Below are 27,785 nucleotides of genomic sequence, written 5' to 3' on the forward strand. Positions count from 1 at the left end.
CCCCACAGCCCTCAGAACCTTTACACTTGCTGTCTCTTTTGCTTTAAATGTTCTTGCCCCACCTACCACCTAGTTAATGCCTATTCCTGCTTCAGCTCTTAGCTGAAGCATCACTTCCTCAAGGAGGGCAGCCCTGATGAAAATCACTATGCAAACTCCAGCCTGGGTTGGGACTTATCTTTATGCTGTCATGGCCCTGAGTATTTTTCCTTTATGGCACTAATCAAGGCTTATATGATATACTTATGCTATTATTTGAGTTATGTCTGTCTCCCCCAGTATGCCATTAGTATTAAAACCATTGATTTTTAATCATTGCATCCCTAGTGCTTAGCACAGAGCCTGGCTCATAATAGATGCTTAATAAATATTTGTTGAATAAATGAATGAGTGAATGAATAAATGCCTCATTCAAGAGCTTTGGCTCTTTCTTTACTACTACATTACTTCTATTTTTTAGCTCTTAATTCTCAAAGCACTTTCTTTGTGCTGGGCCTATGCTGGGAGCTTAGACAGTAAAGCTTAGACAGTAAACTACAGTTGCTCTCAAGCAGTTCACAATATAACAAAAAAGAGACACAAATACACAGTGACAACACAGTGTGTCGAGTGCTACAATAGATGGAGGGGTGCAGTTTTATGGATGTGGAGAAGAAATCCTTCTGTTCCTCACTGGAGGCTTCACTAAGGAGATATTCCCTAAGCTGCTTCTGGAAGGAAAAGGTATTGGCCAAGAAAATAAGGGTGGAGGCAGAATTTCAGGTGAAAGGACCAGCATATGCAAAGGCTCAGAGGGCAGAGCCTGGCACTGGAAACAAAATGCAAGTCACTTCGAGGACTGAGTCCTGGATGAGGCTATGAGAGATGAGGCTGGGGAGGGAGGCAGGGGCCAGATCACAGAGGCCTTTCAATGACAGCAACATACGGCAGCTGCAGAGACAGCATGGAAGGGACTGGTGTGGTGAGGCCTGTGATTTGGAGAACTCCCTCTCGAAGGGGTTCAGAAAAGAGATGTCCATATTTCAAGTGAAGGACTTCCTCCCCTGGAGAAACTGAGGCTCTGCCCCAGGGCTGTCCATCAAATTCCTTCCCAGAATCCAAGTGCTTCCAAAGGATGCTCAGTGTGCCTGACCCTTGCTTATTCATTGTGGGGAGAATTAATTTCAGGGTGGGGAATTTTAAAAAAATATAAGATTAAGCAGTGTAATCAGCTGCTGCTGAGAGTTGCAAATGCAATAAATAATAATAGCATTGAGAGCTGTTTTTAATAACTCACCAGTGTAATTTAGCCTCGGCTTCTTGGAGCATATTTAAAATATGTCATAGTGTGTCTAATGGCAAATGCCTCATTGCCAGCCTCTGAAGACAAATGTCTTCCCAGGAGGGAGGGGGGCAGAAAATAGAGGAGAAATTGGAGGATTTGATTGCAAACAGGGTGTAGGAAGGCAAGCATTGTTCATTCTGACACCACTAATTCAAAATCTGTGATCTTTGCCTAGGCAATAGGTTTTAGTTGGTTTGTCTTCAAGGTTGAAGCAGATGGATAGCAATAATATGGTAAAGGAGATATTTATAATTTGTAAGAGAAGAGGTTGTTTTCAGAACCTATAGAATCACCATTTTCATGCAGTCCACACTCTAATTACAGATCATCCTGGACTATGTATTATAGCAGGTCCCCAGGCAACTGATATCTTGACAACATTTGTTTTTCTTAGTTGAGTTACTAAATATTCATGATACCATGAAAATGTGTTATTTAAAAGTGTTTGATGAATTCTGAGTTTTAGTAATTCATATGTGCTGCCCCCGCCCAACCCTGATTAGTCTAAACTGGTGGGGTGGGGCTAGGAGTCCTCCCCTCTTGGGTAACAGACTTGACACAGTTACAGTGAGACAAACTTTGGAGTCAGACAGACACGAGTTCAAATTCTAGTTCTACCACTTACTAGCTGTGACCTTTTGCAACTTAAACACTGAGGCTCTATTCCTGATCTGTTAAGTGAGAGTGATGATGATGACAACCATGACAGCTAATATTTATGGATCGCCTATTGTATTATCTCCATCACAACGATACAGTGACGTAGGTCTACCATGGTTCCTGTTTCACAGATGAGGAAAAGAAACTTAGCAAGCTCAAGTAACTTTCCTGGGGCACAGGGCTAGTGAATAACCACTCTGGGACCTAGTATCTGTTCTAGCTGGTTTCAAAGCCCATGCTGTTAAGTGGGCTCTGATACTATCTTGTACAGGTGGGGGAAGATTTGAGAAGACATGTGTAAGGTATAATTCCTGATATGTAATTAAGACTTTGTAAATATCTCTTATATGGAAGGACTGAATTTATCTTCCTGGGCTGTGTCCTCGCAGGGAGATATAACACCTATGTCACTTTCAAAGCTTTATTAATGTCCCTGTCACTCTATACCCTTGTCCAAGTTACTCCACACCCTCCAAAGCCTCAAGTTTTTAATCTGTAAAATGGCGGTGGGGGTGGGTAGTGAGAGCTCTTACACATACTACTAGGTTGGGGGTAAATTAGTAAAACAACTTTGGGAAACAATTTGGCAAGACTTAGTAAAAGGTGCATAGATCCTGTGACACAGCAGTTTTATTCCTGGGATAAATGCTAAAGCAGGTTGTCTCCACCTCTGCACTACTGACATCTTGGGACAGATATTTCATTGTGATGGGGGCTGTTCTGGACATTGTAGGGGATTTAGCAACATACCTGGCAATTTATTCCCAAGAGGAAAGCAATGAGGAAGGAAGGAAGGAAGGAAGGAAGGAAGGAAGGAAGGAAGGAAGGAAGGAAGGAAGGAAGGAAGGAAGGAAGGAAGGAAAGAAGGGAGGGAGGGAGGGAGGGAGGGAGGGAGGGAAGGAGGGAAATATTTAATAGTTAAGTTACATCCACAGGTTTGATTATAAATGTGTGTATTGAATTGGAATTTCTGTAGAAATTCTGATCCCTTCTAGACAAAGAAAGTTAAAATTGAAACATGTCAATGGATATCTAAATATCATTACTCACTGGCTTTATTTGCAAATGGCTTTCCATTGACAACAGTTACATTTTGTTCAAAGCAACAAATGATTGGTGCTGACAATCCACAGGAACATGGTGCAGTCATTAATGAATGTGCTCATTATTCCTCCCTGCCGAGAGGCATCGACTCCCGTTCTCCAGCCTGTTTTCAGCAGAAAGACCTACATCTCCACCTGTCAGCTTGGAACCCTAGTAGGGGAGGGGGATACTGATGAGATGGAGAATGAAGAATGGGCCCTGCAGGCTGACATTTTGGGAGAGTAGGTTCTGAAATTTATCTCATAGTACATGGAATCCTGGAAGCAGGGTTCAAGATCCTCCCAAAATTGATCTCCCAGGATGCTTGGAATGATTGTTCAGAGAGTTTTCTAAAATGCCAGGGGAAAACCAGGAAGCTTCTCTCCAGTTGTCTTCCCTCCTTCCTCCCCAGTCTCCATGGAGCTGATAATAAAATCAAATAAGCAGACCTGACTTTGAGAATTAACTCTTGAGGGACAGATAACCTGGGGTGGAGAGCCAGCCCTGCTGGATTCCACAAGGTGCTGCTTAAAGCACAACACCTCTTCCCAATGATAGATTCTGAAACCAGGCCTTGTAGCTAGATGCGCTGAGGATTTTTTTTTTTTAACCTTTCAGCATCTGTCTAAAATTGCTCTGGGCTGGGTACAGTGGCTCCCACCTGTAATCCCAACACTTTGGGAGCTGAGGCAGGAGGATCACTTGAGCCCAGGAGTTCTAGACCAGCCTGGGCAATATAGTGAGACCTCTATGTCTAGAATGTTTTTTAATTAGCTGGGCTTGCTGCCTGCACCTGTAGTTCCAGCTATTTGGGAGGCTGAGGTGGGGGGATCACTTGAGCCCAGGGGGCTGAAGCTGCAGTGAACCATGATTACACCACTGAACTCCAGCCTGGGCAACAGAGTGAGACCCTGTCTCAAAAATATACATATATAAATAAATAAAAATAAATGGCCAGGTGCAGTAGTTCATGCCTGTAATCCTGGCACTTTGGGAGACCAAGGCGGGCAGATCACGAGGTCAGGAGATCGAGACCACCCTGGTAAACATGGTGAAACCCCGTCTCTACTAAAAAATACAAAAATATTAGCCGGGCATGGTGGCACGCACCTGTAGTCCCAGCTACTCAGGAGGCTGAGGCAGGGGAATCACTTGAACCCAGAAGGCGGAGGTTGCAGTGAGCTGAGATTGTGCCACTGCGCTCCAGCCTGGCAACAGAGCAAGCCCCCATCTCTAAAATAAAATAAAATAAAATGAATTGCTCTGTAAGTTGACACCACTAAAAACATCATTAGTGGTTGTAATAATTAACATAAAGGAGAAAACTGTGCAGAGCCCAGCACAGTGCCTGCTCCATGGAAAATCCTAATGACATTTAGTTTCCCTCTCTTTGCCCCCATTTTCTTATCTGTAAAACAGAAATAATGCTGTATCCTAACTCAAAAGTTGATTGTGGAGAGTGGCATAGTATTGTTTGAACAAGTAAACAAGTATTTATTGAGAAACTGCAACATGCAAATAGATGTAAAAGGTTAAACAGAACTTTGCAAATTAAAAATCCTCAAGGACATTTTAGACCTTTAGGTGAACTTCCTAATAGGTAAGTTTAGGTGTGAACTTCCTAATAGGTAAGACTTTTTATCTATCTGCAGTGTCCAACAGGTGCAAGAGCTTGGGTGGACTGTGAATATCTAAGAAAAGAGAGAGAGTGGAAAGGAGGGAGGAAGAGGAAAGAAGGAAGGGAGGAAGAAGGGAGGGAGGGAACGAGGGAGGCGGGGGGAGGGAGAGGTGGGGGAGGAAGGGAGGGAAAGGAAGGAAAGGAAAGGAAAGGAAAAGAAAGGAAAGGAAAGGGAAGGAAAGGAAAGGATTACAGGTGGGAGGGAGGGAGGAAGGGAGATATCATTATTATTGTGCAATTGTTATCATTATATAACTAATTTAAGCAAACCCATCCTGCACCCACAAAAGGGCACCAAGATAAAGGCTAAGATAAAGAACACACGAATCATTTTCCCATTTTCGTCAGTGATGGGAATGGTAATGATTTTCTCTCTGAACCATAACCATCTTGCAGTTAACTAATTGCTTTCTGATAGAATCAGGAGCTCTGAGATGGTGCTCTGAGGAGTTCTTTCATTTCTTTCACACCTTTTAAAGAAAAGAAAACTTCAAGTGCAATTATTGGCATTATTTTAATACCGACTGCAGCAGAACATTCTGGAAAATGAGGCCCCTATCAAATTAGTTTTTCCAAATGAGGTTTAGACAGTACCTTACCAGGAGAACCACTCAGAAAGCCCCCGTGGCAGCAGCAAGCCCTGTTGAGTCAAGGGCACATGGATGTCACACTTCACATGTGTTTTCAGATAACTAAGTGAACTGCTCCAATCTTGTGGGACATTGCACCACGGGGCCTTTCCATTTACTTCAGGTTACACAGCAACAAGCAAGCTGAGAGCAGCAGAAGTAGCTAGCTAAAATTGCATTTGATTTTGTGACTGCTAGAGGCCGATACTCAAGTGAAGTTTAAGCAAAAACACATCATACTCAGCTGAAAACATTTGCCTAGAAGAAAGATTTGTGGCTGGAGAATTGGAGTTCATGCACCCAGCAATTTCCAGAGGAAGTCTGATTCCCCTACCTGAAGTAACACTCCTTCCTCTCCCCAGATCCAGATCTCCAGACTATACATACTCAATATATGACTTGTCCATGGGGCCCAGCTGAGCATTATTGCCTCTAGCTTATGGTTAATAATAACAGTAATAATTATACTTAATATCATTATTCTTTCTATGCATAATTACTAATTCATCTTAATCTCACAACAACTCTGTGAAGTACATACTGTGAATGTCTCTGTTTTACAGGTGAGAAAACTTAGGCACAGAGAAGTTAAGTAACTCACCATAGTCACAGAGCTAAGTAGGAGGCAGAGTTAAGAGTCAGTATAGGCTTCTGACCCAGAGATTGTGCTCTGGACCTCTGTGCCACACTCCCACTCACTGGGTATCAGGGACTCTGCTGAGCAGTTTATGGCATCATCTCATTTTGTTATTGTAACAATCCTATGCTATGGGTATCAGTATTATTCCCAGGTAAGGAAACTGGCTCCAAAAGCTTGAGTGACTTATCTTGGTCACACATCTAGTAAGTGGCAGAGACAAAATTTAAACCCAGAGCTAAAATTGTTTAGCAAAACTTGGCATTTGTGATGGTGACCATCTGGGTTTCCAAGACCCCTGGGGGACCCTGCACACCATGACCAGTATTCATTTGTCAAGATGCAAGGACCTAAATTGGAATCCAGTCTTTTATGATATCTGGATCATAACAAAAGTCAGGTATCTGCTCCATGAGGCCAGCTAATCCCTCCACAACCCCACGTCCCCCCGACACACATCATCCTCACCCAGAGAAACCTTTTCACAAATAACCAAACCTTTGTTTCTTTAAGGCAAATGGACCTAAGGGGAAAAAAAATGCCTGTCAGTATTGATAAGGAATTGAAGAGGACCAACAATGTGAAGATTCTTGACCAAAAAAATAAAATAGTAATTTGGGACAAATTTAGTAAGAGAAATATCAAAATCTATGCAGGCTCACATCTCCAATACAAACATATTCACCTTACACTCTATATGGAAATAGTAAAAAGCAATTTGTGAAATAGATTCCATGAGTGCTCCAATTAGGGCAAACATTTCTCATCAAATGAAGGATGGAACTTCGATAAAGATTTCAAAGCTGGTTACATGTAGAGAGATTTGTGCAGAAACCTTGTGGCTCTGATGGAACTGGGATGTGAGAAGAAGGCGGGTTTTCTGATAAACAATTCCTGTATCTTTCACAAATGCCAAATCACAGACTCAGCTTGGGACATATGAGGACAGCACAGACTTTGGAGGCAGGTAGACTTTGGGTTGTCACTCAGACACCTACTATTATGAGACCTGGATTTCCTTCTGACATTATTGGGGATAAGAAGTGGCACCTCACCATTTCTAGGAAATAGTAGGTAAGTCTTTCTGGTTGCCACTGAGGTGACTCACCTGAGACACAGTTGCTCCTAAAGTTCAAGGTTGGGAGACAATCAGAAGGGGATCTGTCTGTGAAGTCAGAATTCTTGGAAGAATGTAAGTCTTTACACAGTAACAGCAAAGCAGACAGTGGGAACCACTACTCTGCCTTCTTGCATCATTCTTTCCCAGAAATACCAGAAAGCAGTAAGGGATTAAGTCTAATTCCTGGCACCTGACCTTATATCTAACAGATGCTCAGTATTACCTGTTGATGGGACCTCACTGGGAATGTTTTGTGTGCAGTACAAAAGGGCAATAGATGAAAACTTGGGACGGGAGCCCAGGAAAATGGCTGAGAGGAGAGCTTATGCCTAGCTTATGCATGAGCTTGCAAAAAGGGAGAATACACAGGAGGGAAGATCAGGAACAGCATGAGTTTTATGAGGCAGGGAGTTGTTGGGAAGGAAGCAGTAGGGAGAGGGGAAGGAGTAAATAGAAACCTAGAAGAGATACAGCTAAGATAAGCCAAGAGAACAAAGCATTGACTTACCAGAAACATGGAGGTCTTCCTGCTTCTAATTTAGTTCCGTATATCTGGGTATGTGAATGCCTAAAATCCCATTAAGCACGGTGGGTTAATTATTACACTTGCTAGGGCCCCAGAGGAGAGGAAACACAGTAAGTCAGAAAAACCTCTGGGCAGGTGAATTTCTCAGGTTTTCTTCTGGGCAGATGGGATCTGGAATTGTAGCATGGCATCCTGGTAATTCAGAGACAGTGGGAAGGGTGAAGAAACACTGATTTGTAGCATTTGCTAATTTCTGTGGTGTCAACACCCTACCATGGCTGATTTCAAGCTGACAAAGGTTTAACAACTGCTTTGCTGATTTCCTGAAAATTTAACAATTAGCTTTCATGAGCTGCAGTGGGCTGACCCCAGGACATCACTGTCTACACACCAATGAGAATGGAGATTGACACAAAGAACAGAGTGGAGAGACACAGAGCAGGGAAGACAAGATTTTCCTGAGTCTCAATCCAATATGTAGACTATGTCTCCCTTTTCACAAAGAAGGAAGAGGAGGAGAGACCAGCATTCACACTTAGTTTATTGTTGTTTTAAATCCATTACACACATACATAGGAGAAAATTTCAGCAAAAGTCACCCTCTGAATCCAGTTCCTCAGTTCTCTCCAGAGGCAACTAAAATGCTCAATTATTAGTGTATCCTTTTGGAAATATTTTATGTATACGACAATGTGTGTGTGTGTGTGTGTTCCTTTCCAATATTAAAATAATATTAACATTGGTAATAGTGGTACTAAACAACTTAGGGTTTTTTTTTTCATTTAATAATATATTTTTAGTATCTTTCCAGGAAAAGATACATGGATGTGCCACATTATTTTTAATGGCTCACATGGTACTCCTTTTATGTATGCACTATAATTTATGGAACCAGTTTTCTCACTGAATGAGCATGTAAGTTCTTTCAGTCTTTTACTGTTATAAGCGAATGATGCAATCAATATCCTTGTACATATATATTTGTGCGCATATGTAGGTATCCTTACAAGTGGAATTTCTGAATAAATGGATATATACAATTTATTTATGAATTTACCTTCCTACCAATGATTCAAAAGTCTCTTTGCTCCACAGTGTTGTCAATATAGTGTATTCTCAAAATCTGACACCAATATGTATGAAGTGCCTGTTCTGTTCCCACACTTTACACAGGTTCTCTTATTTGTGGTAAGTTTATTTAAGAAGAGGAAACTGAGCCTCATGGAGATCTAGGAACTTGCCCAAGGACAGGTCTCTGTGACTCTAAGAGTGCAATCTTCCCTTTTCCCCATGTCAAGCACCTTTCCCCACCAGGCTCACTGCTGACAATCCAGTGTACGAAGAAGGGAAATTTCCCCCACAGAGCCCAAAAGTTTAGGACATGCCGACAGCATCACTCTTTTGCCTCCTCATTCTTTCTTTCATTTCCAGAACATTTGCTCACTCAGTGCTGCCCAGTGATAGCCAGCCTGACTACCCATCTAATAATTTCTGATACTAATATAAAACCTTCCCAAAGACAAATATAACTGTAGACGCACTCCAGCTTACCATAGCTTTCCTGGTGGTACAGTTTCCAGGGACATTTCACTGTGTCAAAGCAGGGACCACATATGTTCCAGACCAGCTTGTCGGGTTTTTCACTGGGAAGTAAAGACAAATTGTTGTCCCTTTGAAAAAGTATCTTTCATCTCTCCATCTATCTGCGATCTAAAGCAATGGGGCTCTTTCTGTATGTCTTTGAAATGGTCTACACTGACACACGTTTTCTCTGAGTTGCCGAGAGAATATGCCAAGAGATGTTGCCAGTGATGGTTACGATCAGCTAGCAGAAGATTAGGGACTGGTTAAACCTTTGGAGAAATTGCCTTGGGAAAAGAGGAAATAAAAGCAAATATTACTATGAAACATAGAGATTACCAGCTAGGAGGAGGAGAGAGGTGGAGGGAGGGGGAGGAGTGGAAGGAAGGGAGGGAGGCAGAAAGAGGCAGGGAGACTGGTGGAAAATAAACCGTGCACTTTAGAACAGCAGGAAGGGAGGCTTGGAAGCCTGATTTTCTGGCTTTGAATGACCGCCTAGCGCTTGCCGGTGCGCCAGGGTGCTGTGAGGATGTGGGCAGAGGGCGAGTCCGAAGGGCTCCAGACACTGGGAATAGTGGTGGTCGTGTGCTCCTCCCTGAAACTTTTGCACTACCTCGGGCTGATTGACTTGTCAGACGGTAAGCGAACCCTGGAGCTTCCCCGTTTTCTGTCAGTGTGTTTTTGTGACTTCGGTTGCTGTGAGAGTCGTTTCGAAAATGCACGGAAATGAGGGCGGAGACCCGAGAGATTTGAAAAAGCCGGGCTGAAACAGCGTGGTATTGGTCCCCGCCTCCCCAGTCGCGCCCCAGTGCTGCGCTGTCCGTCGTGCTGAAATGTGGTGCGCCTGGGGAGTGCGGGAGCCGGGGAGTTAGGGTCTCCTGCTCCGGCCCTATGAGCATGTGAGTCTTGATGGATTATTAGCTATGGGTGAGGCCAGCACAACACATCACAATTCTCTCTGAAGCTGTCTGGTAACTACGTATATTGTTGATGGAAGCCAGTGACTTTTAAAAGCCATTATGTTGATTAACTTATTTAAAGAAGTTTAGGAGATTACATGGAGGTAAAAACCTTTGTAAAATGCTAATCACAGTGTCTGACAATTAGAACACATTTAATAAATGTCGGTTTCTTTGCTCAACCCTTATAAGAACCCTTATTCCAAAGCCACCTCCTCAGCTCTGACTTCAGCTCCATTCCTTAGTGAGAATGGGGTTATAAATCCAGGTTAACCCGATTGTTTAGGATTAGAAAGTGATTTGGTTTCCAACGTTGAAGGAGCTCAAGAAACAAAGAATTTTATTTTTCCTCCTTATGAGATATTGTTCCAAATAGAACACAGTTTGTCTAGATGACTTTTGTCACTTAAAATTAGGCTTCAGGAAAGATTCCAAATTTCATGAGCAATTGGGCTCATAAAACAAGATCAAACTCCAATAGCGTATATTCAAAGTATGTATAATGTGTATTCCGTGTATATTCTTCCACCACTGCATGGTGTAGACAGAATTTCTCTTCCAAGAGGCACCACATGACAAAACCGTACATAATAATGAAATGCATTTGTAGACAAAGGACTAGCTAAAATACCAACTGAAAGTGGGAAGACCAGAAACTGAAGTGTAAGATGAGGTAAGCCCTGGAGTAAGAGTCAAGAAATCCACTTTCTATCCATAATCTGTCTCGGTTTAATGTTGGTCAAGTCATTTTTTAAAAAATTCTGGGTCTTGGTTTCCTTATGATGACTTTAGATCTCTGTTCTTTGGAATTCTAGAGTGATCCAAAGGTTTCTTTGAATTCAGTTTTGTGGGTTGAGACGGGCAGCCAGACTGTGAGTCCCTCAGCTCTGCTTCAACCAGAACAGCCCCACCTTACTGTTCGGCATGTTAGCCCTGTATGTAAGGATGCTTTTTAGCTTTAGCTAAAATTTAGTGACTCTATGACCCTAAGGCCCTGCTTCCCTGAGATTTTGAAAGCTGAAACACATTCGGAAAACTTTTTCTTCCTTAAAAATCACCTGAAGTCTGACAATCTGGAAGACTAGTTCTGTCTGCTCCAGCCCTTGGTCTCTTAGATGTGCTTTTCTGAAGATCCAAACTCAACCTGCCAGTCAATACCAACTGAGCAGAGCCCCTGTTCTCCACCAGATTTCAAGAGAATATGTTCCATTCCTGTTCAGAGCTTCAGAGCAGCTTCCCCTAAGATTGCACATTAATGCAACAGCTTCCTATTTTCTTTCTTTCTTTCTTTCTTTTTTTTTTTTTTTTTTTTTTTTTTTTTTTTTTTTTTGATGAGACAGGGTTTCACCATGTTGGCCAGGCTGGTCTCGAACTCCTGACCTCAGGTCATCCACCTGCCTCGGCCTCCCAAAGTGCCGGGATTACAGGCGTGAGCCACCACACCTGGCCAAGCTTCCTACTTTCTTATAAGGCTAAAGTTGCAGTAGGACTATTCCCCTGCTCTTCCTTTCCATATCATAAGTATCCATCTTCCTTCCCCTGCTTTAACTTCTCATGATTGCAGTTTTTGTTTTGTTACCACAAAGGATATCAATCATTCATCTAATGTTATAGCAATGAGGGAATTTAAGGTGAAAGGTAGAGAACATATGTTGAGAACTATTTCTGGAAACTCTAGGTGAAGAAAAATAAGGGAATTAGCATTATTCAACACCTACAATGTGCCAGGTACAGTGCTAAGTGCTTTTATATACATGAGTTAATATAAACCTCAAAATAATGCTCTAAGGAAAACATTTTAAATAATCCTGAAGTTAAATATCATGATTCCTTTTATATAAGGAAGAAGACAGATTTAGAGAAGTTAAATAAAATTTCCAAAAATGCAGCAATAGCAAGGTGGAGGTATTTGTCTCTAAAATTTCACCCTCTGTTCTGTACACCAAGTACCTCAGCAAGTAATCCAGTTCCAGATGGGATCTGCAGTCTGCCATTAAGTCTTTACCACACATAGGCTCTTATGCTAGAGCCCTTACCATATGGTCCAAAATGCCATTTTTAATGTGTATTTGATATGGAGACTCTGTTCACAATTTGAGTACTAAAGAGAGAATACCACCTCCTAGTAGATACACCAGGACCAATGTGATGCCGTCATTCTAAGGAGAGCAGTGGAACATCTCCAAAGAACCCATCTGTAGTCTTCCTTCGGCCCTTGATCTTATTCCTATTTTATTTTTTAGGGTGTTTTTTTTTCTTTGAGACTAAATCTCACTCTATCACCCAAGCTGGAGTGCAGTGGCATGATATCAGTTCATTGCAACCTCCACCTCCCAGAATCAAGCGATTCTCCTCACTCAGCACCCCAAGTAGCTGAGACTACAGGCACACACCACCACACCCAGCTAATGTGTGTGTGTGTGTGTGTGTGTGTGTGTGTGTGTTAGTAGAGACAGGGTTTCATCATGTTGCCCAGGGTGGTCTTGAACTCCAGAGCTCAGGCGATCCACCTGCTGAGGCCTCCCAGAGTGCTGGGATTACAAGCATGAGCCACCGCGCCTGGCCAATCTTTTAGGGATAATTTTAGAACAGTATACAGATATTGAGCCAAGAGTCAAAAAAGCTGGGTTGCAATTCTGGCTGTGCCATTTATCAGTTGTGTGAGATTGGACAAATCTCTTTTTCTCCCTAGCTTTCTCTTTCCTCATTTATAAAATAAAGAAATGAGAATGATAATTGTATTAATTTCTGAGGACTGCCACAACAAATTACTACAAACTGGGTGGCTTAAAACAACAAACATTTATTCTCACATAGATCAGGAGGCTAGCAGTTTGAAATCAAGTTCTTGACAAACTCCCCTAGAGTCTAAAGGCTCTAGAGAAGGATTCCTCCTTGCCTCTTCCAGCTTTTGGTAGCTCCATTGTTCTTTTGTGGCAGCATCACTCCAATCTCAGCCTCTAGTTTGTGGTAATGTATTATGACAGTCTTAGGAAGGTAATACATAGGTATTTGGAAATGTTTCTTCATTTGCCACAATATGATATCAAATAAAATACATCCACTTAAAAATTCAGATATGGATAGACCTATTGATCTGGAATGCTAGTGAATGTAAAGGCTTATGTCAACTTCTCTCTGCAATTCCAAGGAGGATGAGAAATAGCAGCCTTGACCTCCCACTAGCGGGAGTTTCCCTCCTTCATCCCTGGTCACTGGCCACACAAGGACCTGGCGTCTCCCAGTAAATGTGTTCCTCTACAACCTGAGCCACAAACCTCTCTCTCTTTTCTGTCTTTCCTCTTTCTACCTTCATATTTGGTTGCCAATTTTTAGTTCTTCTGCAGATATAGTTACACTTTAAATGACACACAGCCTTTAATTACTTACATGTTGACTTGAAGCAATGTCTGTTGCTCACCTTCTTGGAAATATCAGAAGACAAGAACACTTTTACTTCCTTCTCCTTCTCCCGTCCTTCTGTCTACTTAATCTGTTTATCATATTCTCATTTTTACACCATCAAGGTTTATAATGCTCCCAGAACATACCTCCTTCAAGGTAAATGGGAATGGTATCCTCTGGCCTCTCCTTGCCCATGAGGACAACCCTGTCTCCTGCTCTGTGTGGATTCCCAATTTGGCCCTAAGACTTTTCTGTTTGTATGATCAGCAAGAGGATATCAAATACTTTCCATCCTCCAATGAGCAGAACACATTCTGTGGTCAGAAGCCTTCTCATTACTTCTGATCTCAAAGGGACATCCAGAGTTGCCCAAACCCAGGCCAACCACCCATCCATTTAGCCACAGCCTGAAGACCCCAACTATGATCAACAAAATAAGACTGACTCCAGATCCCACTCTGCTAACGGCCTACCTAACACCCAGACTCTTGCAGCTGAGAGAGTGTCTTCTAAAATCCAGTCCAAAAGGCACACTAGATTTGAGGACCAGAATAGCTTGTATTTTGTAGTCTATTATAGCAAGCATAATAAACTTGTTTGTTGGAGACAGAGTCTCACTCTGTCACCCAGGCTGAAGTGCAGTGGCACGATCTCAGCTCACTGAAACCTCTGCCTCCTGGGTTTAACCGATTCTACTGCCTCAGCCTCCTGAGTAGCTGGGATTACAGGCACGTGCCACCATGCCTGGCTAATTTTTGTATTTTTAGTTGAGACGTGGCTTCCCCATGTTGACCAGGCTAGTCTTGAACTCCTGACCTCAGGTGATCCACCCACCTCGGCCTCCCAAAGTGCTGGGATTACAGGCATGAGCCACTGTGCCCAGCCGATAAACTTTTTAAAATTACTTTTTCTATTCCATATCATAGATTCTGGGGGGAAACAAGGCCCAATTTGAGTAAAAGCAACTGCATTTAGCTGGCTTGAACTTCTTCAGAGAAAGAACAACATAAAATATTCAACTCATCTGATTTTTTAATGACATTTCCTTTTCATTTATATTCAATTACACAAGTAATACATGAACAGATTCTCCCTTTTTTAAACCATCCCTTATTCTACAGATCAAGTGAAAGTACTTGTTGCTGGTCTGTACTTCCCATTCCCACTTTTGTCCCCAGGACAAAGTACTATCAGGATACTAGCATTCAGAGTGAGTAGATTCCTAGTACTGACATGAGGATCACCATCTAATTTTTAAATTTTAAAAAATGAACACAAAGTCTATTAGAGGAATGAAATGAACCTGCTTTGTAGGTACATAATATTTCTCTCTCCAGAGAGAAAAGAGGAGAGCACAGATAAGATAGGAAGATGAGAGCTACAATAAATGAGAGAAGAGAGAAACCGTCAGAAATGGCAGGGCAGAAAGATGGAAAGAGGTGGGAGTGAGAGAGAGGGGGAGGGAGGAACAGAGGAAGACACTAACAAGGAGAGTCACTCAGTTCACCTCCACTTGATTCTCCGTGGTTCATTTGGATATCCAAGTAAGTTATTTCCTACAATCATTGGCCTTTAGGAGTCTGCTTAGCTAATTAACAGTTTGCCAATTGTTTTTTGTCCTGCATTCTCCAGAGACTTTACACTGCAAAGGCAGACCACAGCAGCCCGCCTTACACTTGAGTTGTGGCCAAAGCACCATCCCCACCAGACAAAGCCAGCCCCACAGCTGACCCCGGCCTGTGAGTGTCTGCAAACTGGCTGTAAAGAACATTCTGTCTAGTTACTTCCTCAGTAACCTCTGGGGCTGGGCATTGGAGGTTTTCTGAAAGGAAGTGTCCGGTGTCTCACACAGCCATGTGCTTAGTATCTTCTGTGCAGCATTCCACTGAGCCAGTGCCCTTAAAATGAGCAAGCACTGCAGCCATCGTCGTTTATTTCCCTCAAGGCAATATCCAAGGATTAAAAAATCAGAGCCGTCTGCAGATTCCTCCCTTTACCTTGCCCTGCACTTTTTGTGCCCTTCCTCTTCCGCCTCTCCAGCCCCAAACCTCTCTCCTGATCCACAGGCCTCCTCCTGGGATGTCCACGGGGGCTGATCCTCCCCAGTTCCTTGCTGTTAATCTGTCTCCAAAAAAATTAACCTAGCCTATGTCCCATGCCCTCTGGACTCTGGCTGCTCGTGAATCACTCTTAAATATCAGGTTTCTCCTTAGGCAATCATTTTGTTGTGATTTTATGTGTAAAAAAACCTGAGTAATTTTTTTTTTTTCTTTGAGATGGAGTCTTGCTCTGTTGCCCAGGCTAGAGTGCAGTGGCATGATTTCTGCTCACTGCAACCTCCGTCTCTCGGGTTCAAGTGATTCTCCTGCCTCAGCCTCCTGAGTAGCTGGGACTACAGGTGCCCACCACCATGCCTGGCTAATTTTTGTATTTTTGGTAGAGGCGGGGTTTCACCATACTGGCCAGGCTGGTCTCAAACTCCTGAACTTGTGATCCACGCACTTGGGCCTCCCAAAGTAATCACTGCTGGGATTACAGAAGTGAGCCACCGTGCCTGGCCAAACCTTAGTAAATGTTTTAAAATTATACTACTAACATAGCATACAGGTTTTAGACTGTTGGTTGCTTTTAAGTTTGCTTATTTTAAAAGCTAGAGAGAAGATGGTTGAGGTGATCTTGTCTCCTTCAGTAGTCACTCTGAGCCATGCCTCCTGAGGAAGTTTGCTTTAGGGGAGGCGTTGCTATGTTATACACTCTATGATGCACGAGCCCTTGCCTCGGAAGGCAAGGTTTGAACCCCAACACTGTCTTTTGCACACTGTTACCTTAGGAAATAGATTTCATCTCCTTAACTCACTTTTTACATTTGCAAAATGGGTAAATTGTGACTACCTCACATGGATGTCATGAGATGAAATGTAAGAATGTGTGTCCCTGGCATATAGTAACCACTTCCGCCAAAGACTAAGTTATCCAATTGCAGACAGAGAACAGCTGGTGGCCTAATCAAAGGGAGATACAAAATAACAATGCCAAGACTGGAAAAGGAAGTTCATCTTAGGATTTCCAAGAGAAAAAGAAATATGACTGTATTATAATAATAGGTATATTTATTAAGCTCTTACCATGTGCCAAGCAAAGTTCTTTAAATACATGACATACTTCATATACATTATTTCATTTAGTCCTCATGGCTACCAGGTGAGCACCATTATTTTCCCATTTTACAGATGAGGCACAGAGAAGTTAAGCCACTTACCTAGGAAGGGCGGTCCTAGGCAAGAAGCTGGGATTCAAATCCAAGAGGTTGGATTCCAGACCTCAGGCTCTATTATGAGAAGTACCTAAATAGAGATTGGTTTAACCAAAGCCTGAGTCCCACCTAAGGGCAAGACTGTGACACAGAGGTCACTAATCAGAATGAAAGATTGAGCCAGAGTTGAGTTGTTGGAAAGTATTTTGGTACACTTGGGTTGTTTTAAGTATATCAATCTCCATTCCACTGACTGGTTGAGTTCAGTTTCAAGTTTTCCAAATGCTTTATGGGAAAGTCACATTTTTCTCCCATTGCAGCAGGGCTGCCAGCCCAGCCATGCTTCTCAACCACCAAGTAGAAGCAAAGCCAAACTGACCCAAGAAGATGAACAGAGGGAATCCAGGCAGTTCCAACTTGGGTTCACAGCTGCAATTCTCAAAGGATGGACTAAGCCATGTCACCACTCCAGATAACACAGTCATATTACTAGTGACCTTTTGGAGGCCTCCCTAAATAGCAGGTGAAGTCCCAAAATCATTAGATTATTCCTGGCCTAAATTGTGGCCCAGAGGGAAAACCCTAAGATTTTTCCATGGAAACAAAGATCTAAATTCTGGGACTATCTGGGCCATGTTCACCCTGCACCATTTACTACAAAATGGGCTGATCCTATGGAAGCACACTACCTGTTTGTGGTCATATAGATCACCACCTGGCTTATCTGGGGCTAACCAATTAGCATGGAAATGGGACACCCAAGAACAAGAGGATAGAAAGAAGGGAAGGGTGGAAAGAAGGAAGGAGGAAAGGGTGGTAGTTTTGGAAGGAGGGAGGGAATCAGAGCTAAAGATAATACATGATATGAGTCAGTGTTCAATGTCTCTGAAGATTAGGGGAATCAAGCTTTGCCTCCAGGAGAATTAACACAGGAAAGCTAACAGAGATGTGGAAATTTAGGAAGTCAGAGGAGATATTCTTTCATTCATTCATTCATTCATTCATTCACTTGTTCATTTTTACATGAATTGACTCCAGAACAGATGCTGGAGATACAAAGATCCATGAGACTTGCCCCCATCCTCAATAGTCATTCACAGTCTAATCAGAAAGAGAGCCTTGCATTTGGAATACAATATAGAGTAATAATAGCTCTGTGTTCAGCCTGCACAAAATACTCTGTATGCATGGTCATATATCCCTTGAAACAACTTTATGAGGAACGTACTACTATAGTCTCCATTTGACAGATAAGGAAACTGAGGCTTAGGGAGGTCAAATAACTTGCCCAAGTAAAACAACTAGTAAGTAGCTGAACCACAAAACAGAGATTCATGCAGAAAGCTGTACGACAGAAGAATCCAGGACTACATCTGACTCGAAGGAACCAGAGAAGGCTTCCAAAGAAGGCAGCATTTTAAATGGGTTTTGAAGGATGTATAGGAGCTATAGAGGCAGAGAAGAGGAAAAAAGTCATTTCAAACAGAAAGAACAGGTTGTGCGTTTAAAGGTGAATTGAGAGGTGAGGAAAGCATGTTCAGGAAAAGACAAGACATTTGTGGCCCTGGGAGCTGAGATATGCCCTGGGGAAGGCTGGAGATGATGTCAAAGATAAAGATTGGACAATAATGCCCATTGAGCCAGGAGCCCCCTTTCTGGATTCCCTGCTTCCACTCTTGTGTAGAGTGATCTTTTTAAAATGTTCATCAAATCAGGCCCCCCTCTTATTAAACATTTCAAAGGTTTTCTGTTCTACTTAAAACCTAAAACGCTTCTTTTGTATGCAAGGCCTAAACAGCCTGCCTTTATCCTGTAGACAAAGGGGAGATGGGAGGAGGAGCTAACTCACAAAGACAGTGGTTATGTCTGCTCTACACACACACATCCCTACTGCCCCGCACGGTGCCCAGCACATAGTAGGTCCTCAGTAGGGTGTTCAATGAATGAACAAATCACTAATGAATGACAGCCCTAAGCAGGGATTTTTCACCAAAGCTTCCTCACACCTTGGAATGCATTTGGGGGCCCAACACAAAGGTTTCCAACTTCAACAGCAAAATGTAGAGTTACTTCTTACCTCCCACACAATGTAGAGTTACTTCTTGCTCATTTCCAGTGGGTTTCTGTCTTTCTCCACAGCCTGACTCCTTCTCAAAATCTCTCTATTCCCTTCCAAATATACATTCTAAATATTTACAGAAGCTTGTTATTCCCCTCTGAGCTGGCCTAGAGTTCTCCTGATATTTCAAAGAATTTCCAAGAATAGGGAAATCTCCTGATATTTCAGAGAATATCCCAAGAATAGAGAAAGTTCCATCTGACAAATAGATGCTCAGTAAAATCTGGTGAGTGAATGGATTAATGCAAAAACTAATTATCATGCTGTTCATGGCAAGGGATATGATAATTTTTTCAAGTCCAACTCTGGAGCACCCTCAATTCCACGTCACATGATTAGGAAAAGGGCCCAGGTGGCATTCAGTAGACATAGACTACACAACCCCAGCCCTCAGGCACATCAGTGCCCTCTCTAGGCTCACTCTCACCAACTTTAGAATTGAATTACATCAGTCATTTCCAGATGGTGATCTGCAGAATTCCTTTAAGGACCACCTGTGGGATTTGAGGAACGAAAACTACACTCTTCTAATCTCCCTCTTTAACCCAAGCATCTGATTGCTTTCATCTGTTTTACATACTTAGCTTCTGTGCACAACTTCCTTTGATTAAAGAGTTCCTTGCCTTTATAGTAGTGCATGATATCTAAGGATGATGTAAAATACTGGGTGTTAGCTAAGGTTTTACTAAACTTAAAGCCTTTATGCTTCCATAATTCCACTTTATTGATGTAGGAAGACACATGATAGACTTACTTTCAAGGTGGATAGAAGGGATGTGACCTAGCCAAGGCTACAGCATTTCTCTATGGCACCACTGCCATGACAACCATCAGTTTGAATGCCTTATGGGTGCATCCTACGGGTTATGCACTGGCCCCAAGCCATAACCCCTAGGACTCTAGAGCCAGCAGCAACCACAAAACACTGAATTAATAATGAGTGAGATCTCTGTTCACGTAGCTGCCACAGGCTAAATAAGTTGAGAGGGTATTGTAAAACCCAAGATGAGATCACTGAGCCTCTGGTATCAAAAAGGTGTATTTCATAGAATGTTTAGTTGGACGAGAGCTTAAAGAGCATGGAAATGATCTGGTATCATGGAAATAGCCCTGCAACTACAGTCAAAGACCGGAATTTAGACCCCAGTTCTGCCATTTGCTGACTAATGACTTTGGGCAAAATACTTAACTTTCCTGAGAGTTAGTTTCCTCATCTATAAAGTGGGGTAATATAACCCACCTTGCAGGATACTGGTAGGATTCATTGAAATAAATTGTAGGAGAACATTTGGCTCAGTGCTAAGCCTATATAAACACTCCACAAGGGCACAGAGAGGGAATGACTTGCCTAGGATCTCCTCCTGGAAATCACACAACAATTCCATTAGTATCATGTGGCCCACAGGCAGCTGGTGGGCACAACCAGACTGGCTCAGCATTGCCATGGTCCAAGAGGCTTCTGGTGCCCAGGGAACCAGCAGGGTCCCCTGAGCATTCCTCGTCAGCTCCCAACACTTCCCTCCAGGCACCAGCATGCAGGGCAAGGTCCTGGAGGGGGCGCCGAAACACCACTCGAGATCCTCACTCTCAGGCATTCAATATAGACGACACATTAAGACCTGTTTACATGGAACTGCTGTTTATAATTATTGTTCCCTATGGGATATTCCCCACTGCTTCCTCCAATCCTCTTTTAAACTGCTCAACTAATAGAGTTTTCCTGGCTTCCCCAGGGAGACATTCACAGATGCTAATAGAGACATAATTCAAAAATTGCTTGATATACATGCCCTCAATTTTCCCCAAGAACCACCTAAGTAAAGAGCCCCAGACATGCAACACACTCATTGGCCAGATGCAATTTAACATACGTGGGATTAAATATACAGGCTACTACAGCCAGGTTGTCATCAAGCAGCAGCAGGCACAGCATTTTATCCTAAGGTACCACCGTGGCCAAATGCGACAGGAAAGAAGCAGGCTGCTGGGTGGGACCCCTGGAAGATCCCCTCCTCTGTAATTTCCACTCCAAGCTTTTCCCAAGCCTTTTCAGGCAAAGCGGGGAGTTTTGAAAATAAATCCCCCACGGCCTGGAGAAGCAAAGAATCAATGCCGAGCAGCTCCGGAAATAATAGCTTCCATCTCTCTGATATATAAAGAGGATAAGGAAGGCAGAAAGAAGGGGCATGATGTTACAAGATTGCAACAATACATTGCAACATTACATTACAGAATTACAGAAAGCAAGATCTAGCTTCAGATGCCAGTTCATGCACTTACTCCCTGTGTGACCCTGGGAATCACTTAGGCTGTCTGAGACTTAGCTTGTCTGATGACAAACTGGGGATACTAATATCACCTCCCAGGATTGTTGGGAAGGTAAATGGAGATTGACAAATGTGAACACCCTTAGTATGTCTTTACATAGTAGGTATTCAATAAACTCTTCTATATATCTTCTCTTTCTGAAAATCTGAATATGAGGAGCATGGATATGCTTATATGCTGGTTGAACAAATGCATGAATGTTGAGCAAATCATAAAATACTAAAATTAGAAGACTAAAAGGAGTAAACTAGGACCGATTAAAAGAAGTTTGCCTTCCCCAAAACTCATAAACTTAATGAAACTTGCTATCTCCAGAGGACATTAATGTAAATTTAAAATAGCATAGGTTTGAGATGACTTTAGAGGAGTTTCTGGAGAATAGATCCATCACTGGTTAATAAACTAAAAGTATAGAGAGAACTGCCCAAGGTTACACGAGTAGAAATTTGGTGTCCCCACCACTCCTTTTTATTGCACACGGAATTGACACCCAGGGAATGGAAATGCGCAGCCCAGAATTGGGGATGTGGTCTGGGAACCCAGGTCTCCCATCGCACTCCCTCGCCCTCTCACCCCCTCCGGCTGGTCAGTGTTCTTTGTCCTGTGCTGGCATCCCTGGGGATGGGTCAGCCCCCATCCCCCCGACAGACACACACATTGTCCCTTCAAGATGGAGCCAGGCTGACACCACGTAGAATGACCTGGAAGCCCCCACTCAGTCTACCAGCGCTCCCTCCTCATACAGGAATAGATGGGAGGGAAATGAAATAAGCTGCCATCTGCTGTGCATCCTCTGTGTGCCATGCTCTGGGTACCCATCTAATCCTTGTGAAGACCCTGAGAAGTGTGTTCTTCACAGACTAGGCAACACCAGAAGGCAGGTGAAGAACGTGCAGAAGCTACAGAGTGCACGGGTGACAGGTATGAGAGCCAAGCAATTCAAACTCCCTGGGTCTAGGACCCAGCTCTTCCCACGCCTCTGCCTTTACCGAATCAAACACCTGAGCACGGAAGGCCCTCCATCAACATGAACTGCTTTGAATTGACACGAACAAGCTTCAATCAAACTATAAATGCTGAGATTTTTCAATTATAGAAAGTATTTGAAAGACCCCATAAAATCCCCTGTCATATAACGTGAGCTGCATTTACTGCAGCAGACACTTTTTATCTCAGGCTTGGAGGAAGGATTAGCAAGAAGAAAGTGGAGGGGGTCTGAGGAAGGGCTGGCAGCCTAGAGGAGGACAGCAGCAAGAAGCAGGCTGGAGGCAGTTCTGTGCTGCCGGCCTTCATCGGTGTGGCCTTTGGACAGCGCCTTAGCAGGAACGTGGTGGAGAGCAGCCCCGTTCACTCCTGAGGAGAGCCTCAAACTCTTCAGGCAGATCTAGCCTAGGTGAGAATCTTGGCCTGGCCCCTCCGGGATGACAGGTGCCATTGCCCAAGAATGGGGAAAAGGCTGAAGTGCTCCAGCCAAAGACCTCAATTTATCTTCAGGACAATTTTCACTGGAAACCTTGCCTCACCACTGCCCACTTATTCAGAAGTAATTAGAATGCTAATCTATAAGAAAGATGACTATTAAAAATAAATTAATAATAGATAATACATTTTGGCTTACAATTTTGAATAATATAGCCATCCCATCTTAAAGTAAAAATTCATATATTTTTAATAAGCCTGAGACGTGTTTTCCAATGAACCACAGATGGTTCATTTTTATTATCCTATAAAGAGACATTATGGGCAAATGTTTTTTAAAATAGTAAAACAGAACCTTAGAGCAGCTCTCTTTTGGAGATCTGTAAGCACTTTCTAAGCATCAGGACCCCCTCCTGTCATCACAGAGATTGAAATGAGGAGATGGTCTCTGTCACCCCCTCACTCACCAGTGAGCCCCAGACCTTCATCCCTGATCAGATGGAAGCAGTGTGGCATGATTACAGTTCATATTCCAACTCTGCCACTCAATGTCTAATAGCCAAGCCCTAATAATACAGAAAATGTAAATTTAAAAAATAATCTTCCTGAGGTTGGTTATGAAATGCATTCAACACAGCACCATCCACAGAGAGGCTCTTTTTAATTGCTCTTTTCTTTCCTCTCGACACCCAGAATCACAAAGAATGCCTGAAAGCATCACACATATATGTCTGTGACCGTAACACGGCATTGCACATACAAAGGAAATAAATATGTGTTGCCCATGTGACAAAGGTCCATGAGCCCTGTCCACAAAAAGCTGTTGAGTTTAAAGAACAAATAATTCTGAAAAATATTCCAGGAGATTAAATTTGTAGAACTCAAGGGCAATAAACTAGCTGCTTTCCAAGGACTGGTCATAGCGTTATTGACTTACAGTAGCCAAAGATAAGTCAGTATTAATCAAACCCATTCTCTAGAACAACCTCATCATCACTGGGGCCAGGGCAGAGAAGTGTGACACAGCTCTCTCCAGCCTTCCCCACTTCACAGCATGGTTCCACCATCCACCCAATTGCTAAAGCCTGGATAGTCTTTCTTGTCACCTCCCAATCCCCTTCTCTAATACCCATCCCCCAGCCACCCAACATCAGCAAGTCTGGTGGTTTCTCTCCGTCACAGAGATTCAAGATCTGCCCCCTCATCTGTCTCTTTCAAAGTTAACATCATCTCTCATCCAGACAGTTGCAACACTCTCCTAGCAGGTCCATCTGCATCTATTTTTTAATTAAATTTTTAAAAATAAAAACATTCCTCTAAATATAATCTGCTCCAGAACCCAGATTAAAAAAGAAAGAGAAGGGGGAAAGAAGATTAGGGCATCCCAGAAGCCCCCTATTTGCCCCATTTGATTCATTACTCCCCATAGGTAACTGCTATCCTGACTTCTAGCCACACTGGTTAATTTCCTTTGATTTTGCACTGTATATTCATCCATGCTGTTGGACACTGTCATATTGATTCATTCACATTGCTGTGTAACATTTCATTGTGTGAATATTTTAACATCCATTTTACTGTTGAACACTTGGGTAAACTTCTGGTTTGAGGCAATTATAAACTCGACACTTCTGCTTCCCATTGCTTTAAAGATAAGAGCCCAAGTCCTTGTCAGACAGGCGAAAGGTCCACCCAGTTTGCATCCTAGGCCGGGCGCGGTGGCTTACGCCTGTAATCCCAGCACTTTGGGAGGCCAAGGCAGGTGGATCATGAGGTCAGGAGATCGAGACCATCCTGGCCAACATGGTGAAACCCCATCTCTACTAAAAATACAAAAATTAGCTGGGCGTAGTGGCATGCGCCTGTAATCCCAGCTACTTGGAAGGCTGTGGCAGGAGAACTGCTTGAACCAGGGATTCAAAGGTTGCAGTGAGCCAAGATTGCACCACTGCACTCCAGCCTGGGACAGAGCGAGACTCTGTCTCAAAAAAAAAAAAAAAAAAAAAAAAAGCCAGGCTTTTTCTGATCTCATAATCCTTGCACATGCTGTTCCCTCTTCCTGAAACTGCTTTCCTACCACTGCTCACCTTTATGCTTCACCTCGTAATGTTCATAGACTCTCCTTCCTTCCTAACGCAAAAGACGTTCCTTCTGGTTTTTCCTTCACACACTTCCCTCACTCTTTTCCTTCACTGCGCTAAAGATGATTTCTAATTGCATAGTCATTGATGTCAGTACTTGTTTATCGTGTCATTCCTGCTGAACAAAAGATGGGCCTGACTTATTTGAGACCATGTTGCTGGTGCCTGGACCTAAGCCTGGCACAGAGTAGGAGCTCAATAAATATTTGTTAAATGAGTGGCTGAATGGCCATACTCTCAAAGGACCCACAGTCTAGGAGAGACAGAAGAATCTTTGTCTTTTTGTCTTGCAGTGGGATAGATGCTGCAGGGAGGGGTCTTGTCACATTGGTACTGTCTGGGGAAGACAGAAAAACTTCAGTTTCAGAGGAAGTAGCCCTTGAAACGAGATTTGAGAGAGGGCCGCACATTGCACAACTCCATGGGCACCATGCACATTGTAATCCAGATAAATAGAGCCCCCTGGAGGTATGTGAGGCATGGGATAGATTTAGAGAAACCCAGGAAATAACCCCTTCAGGCACCTGACATGCAAAGATGTTGAAGTGTCAACCAGGAAGTCATGTTGGGGGAACAGCAAGTATTTACAGAAAGTGACCGTGTGTGTCTGTGTAGCAGGGTGACTTTGTATAGGAGAGATAAAACCTGTGAGCTAATCAAGGAGAAGATCATAAAAGACCTTCATAAAGAGCACGGCCTTTTTCCTGCAAGCAGTGAGGAGCCATTGAAGGCTTTAGCATAAGGACAGCCAGATGTACTTCCCTAGAATGCACATTTCCTTCTGCTCCAGAACTTCTGCACAGGAGGCTCCTAAAAGCTCTCCCCATCCTCCCTGTACACATAGAATCTGCCTCTCTCTCTCTGTCTGTCTCTCTCCTCCTCCACCTCCTCCTCCTCCTCCATCTCTTCCTCCTCCTCCTCTCCCTCTCTCTCGCTGTCTCACACACACATACACACACACTCCTTCCTTCCTATCTAGTCAGCTTCCACTCCTTGGGATTTCAGGCTCACCGTCACTCCTCAGGGAAGCCTGCCCTGAGTGCCTGCACTACACCAGGGCCCCTCTCCCCCACCCCCATCCCGGAGCACCAAATAGCTCTCCCTTGCAGCACTTCTCACAGCTGTCATTTTATGTTTGTGTCTGTGATTCTTAGGTTAAGTCCCTCATGCACCAAATCATAAGATCTGGGAACAAGGACCACACCTGTCCTGCTCATCACTGTAATCATCACACTGCCTTCCAAAATGCCTTGCATATATTAAATACTTAGTAGTTATGTATTCCATGAATGACTCTTTAAGAGATCTTCTAGCTGTTCTTGCAGAGAACCCATTGGTAAGGTTGAGCCTACAGGCTGACACTTTGCACTAGCCTCAGGAAGAGACAGTGAGTACATGAAATTGAGTCCCCCAGAGGTTAATGCCCAGTGCTCCAGCTAGGAAACATCCAAGGAGGCATTTTGAACCCCATCTGTCTGGCTGCAGAGCCCACCCCTCTAATGCATTCAGGGGTCCTAGCTCCTTGAGGATGCCACTGTGCCGTGAACTTCTTTCTGATTCTCATGGCTCCCAGCACGGCATCCACACTCAGAAGGTGCAAGATGAATGTTTGCAGATAATGAACATAAAGCTCTCAGGAACCCTCATCTCCTGAGAATCTGCTTTGGCCCCCACAGCAGGTCTGGGTGTGGACCTTCCCCAATGGCCTTGGGACCAACCAGTTTTTACAAATTATCAACATCTCCCCATTAGCTGTTGCAATATTAAATTGTGTGACTGGAAATGAATGAATAATCCCATGGGCAAGTGAGGGAGACCAAGCAGCAGGGATTTAATAACAAGTCCTGCCCTTTCTCCAAGCAGAAGTTCTTCCTAATTAAATATTAAAAATCTATCCATATAAGCTAGAGCAAAAAATTGCATTTTCAGCAGTGCAGCTTTGAGATGCTGCCTCAGAAGACCCAAGAGCTGTGGGAATGCCCTCTCCAGGACCTAGAAGAGGGGGCCAGAAAACCGCCATGTGATAAGCACTGCTGGGTACCCAGGTATCACAGGCCTTGCCACATTCAATCCTCATGGGGACAATGAGACAGGGGTTAGAACACAGCCACTGTCTAAATGAGCAAACTGAGGCTTAGAGAGGGATAGTGACTTCCCCAAGGCCACCAGGTATCAAGTGACAAAGTTGGGATCTTAACCCAGTTCTGTGTGGCTATAAAGTTCATGGAATGTAATGCTGCAGTTAAGAACATGGGCTTTGGCATCAAGCAGACCTGTATTTGAGCCCCACCTCTGCTGTTTATTAACTGTGGCCCTGGGCAGATGACCTTACATCCTTAAGTCTCTAGTTCTTTGTCTTTAAAAGGGTGGCAGAATGTACCTCACTGGTTTCAGGAAGGTCACATGAGATAGTGCACATGAAGCCCTAGGCATGGGAAAATGCTTCTAAAATGTCAGCTGCCATTCTGATCACTGCAAGACCCCCAGCCCCAATACTCCCAATTGTACCACCTCACCCCACTCACCAGTGTCTCAGAAATGCCTCCTCCAGAAGGAAGGCATCCTGTCTAACCCACTGCTTCTAGCCAAGCTGTCTTTCTTCACAAGGTAGAAAAGGATTGTTAGTCATTGTTTAATATTTATTGAGTATATACCGCCACACCAATTGCACTGCCATTCATTATCTTATTTAAATCTGACAAGAGCCTTGTAAAGCAGGGATTACTCCCACCATTTCCCAGATGTTGAAACTGAAATTGATAAACACGACATGTTGCCATGGCTACATGAAGATCTCCAAGCCAGAGGATCTCCACCCTCACCTGCCTAGCTTCCCAGACCTCTCTGCAGAAAAGGGACCGACCCCCAAGGCAGCCCTGGGCTCTGGGCTCCACCCCTTCCACATCCATCCCAGGGCCGCTGA

The 27,785-nt window shown here is 43.4% G+C and overlaps 1 protein-coding gene and 1 long non-coding RNA gene across 10 annotated transcripts in view; one reads left to right on the plus strand and one right to left on the minus strand.

Moving 5' to 3' along the window:
• The window catches only part of LOC129036885 (uncharacterized), a 30,616-nt gene extending 20,479 nt beyond the window's left edge, over positions 1 to 10,137 (minus strand). For 2 of the 5 annotated variants that reach the window (XR_008502675.1, XR_008502678.1), the window contains exons 1-3: positions 9,852 to 10,131; positions 9,209 to 9,300; positions 7,640 to 7,849 (exon numbers count right to left, since the gene is read on the minus strand). This is a non-coding gene — a long non-coding RNA (uncharacterized LOC129036885). Of the gene's footprint in view, positions 1 to 7,639; positions 7,850 to 9,208; positions 9,526 to 9,851 lie in introns of all 5 variants that reach the window. The other 3 variants (XR_008502676.1, XR_008502674.1, XR_008502677.1) reach the window with 3 other exon arrangements.
• Positions 1 to 27,785, plus strand: part of KCNIP1 (potassium voltage-gated channel interacting protein 1) — a 382,861-nt gene that overhangs the window by 314,683 nt on the left and 40,393 nt on the right. Inside the window, exon 1 of one of the 5 annotated variants that reach the window (XM_054488552.2) lies at positions 9,832 to 9,876. The exons of the other annotated variants lie outside the window; for them this stretch is intronic. The gene's annotated coding sequence lies outside the window, so the exon portion shown is untranslated. Of the gene's footprint in view, positions 1 to 9,831; positions 9,877 to 27,785 lie in introns of those variants that run through there. 5 annotated transcript variants of the gene reach the window in all.

The sequence above is a fragment of the Pongo pygmaeus genome, chromosome 4 (assembly GCF_028885625.2).
Source record: "Pongo pygmaeus isolate AG05252 chromosome 4, NHGRI_mPonPyg2-v2.0_pri, whole genome shotgun sequence".
Taxonomy (NCBI): Eukaryota; Metazoa; Chordata; class Mammalia; order Primates; family Hominidae; genus Pongo; species Pongo pygmaeus.